The following is a 973-nucleotide window of genomic DNA, read 5'->3' on the forward strand; positions in this document are numbered from 1 at the left end:
GATATCCTTTTTCTCTTTCTTTAAAACTTTTTATTTGCATTGGTTTGCTTCATCATAGAGGAGAAGACCCGCAAAGAGCCACAGACAGAGGCAATCTAGATGCAGGTGAGATAGGCTGCTACAGAGAAACCTTAAGCAGATCCGCTTTATTACCCCGTCTTCTTCTCCAAATATATATTTTATTAAAACAATTGCAATAAATAAACAAAGATAAACCACCGGGGCCCTCGATATGAACGGGGCCGCGACAGCCAGTGGCTGTACATACACCGCAGGTCACCTCCTCAGGTGACCTTGTGTAGCTAGCTACAGCAGCAGCATCTTCTTCTTTGCTGCTGATCCTGAAGCTCCTTATATCCCCTATAAATTAAAAACCAAAGCAAAATAACATTTTAAAACAAAACAACAAAAGGAAGATAAGTTGAGCACACAAAGTATATCACCGGCGTCGCTGCAGCTACCTATGCAGCTGCAGGCCCCCCCCCCCNCCCCCCCCCCCCCCCTCCCCCCCCCAATGAGGCTTCTGAGCCTTTGCCTTGCCTTCTTCATGTTTTCGTGTAAATAAAATATAAATCTATATTTAAAAAATAAAATAAAATGTTTGCACAAAAGAACCCCTGGTGAGGGCACTGGCGGGGCCTGGGCGCGGGGGGATGGATATCTCCCGCACTCGACCCCGATCCCGATCCCGATCCCATCGATCCCGATCCCCCAGTAGGGGAGAAGTTATCGTCTCCATGCTTGCAGGCCAGCAAGCTTACAAAAAATTTTAGCTGCGCGCGCATGCAGCCCCATATATATTGAGGCAGCGACTGTGTGTCGTAGCTGCGGGCCTGGTGTGCAGCGAACAGGCTCAGCGCTAGCTGGTAGCTAGCTGCAGCTAGCTGCTAGCAGCTAGCTGCAGCTAGCTGCATCTAACAGAGAGCACATGGGTGTGCCCCGCTCTCTCTTGTCTATAGAGCCGCAGCAAGCT

Source organism: Eimeria mitis, genomic scaffold (assembly GCF_000499745.2).
Source record: "Eimeria mitis Houghton genomic scaffold, Emh_scaff14, whole genome shotgun sequence".
In the NCBI taxonomy this organism is placed as follows: Eukaryota; Apicomplexa; class Conoidasida; order Eucoccidiorida; family Eimeriidae; genus Eimeria; species Eimeria mitis.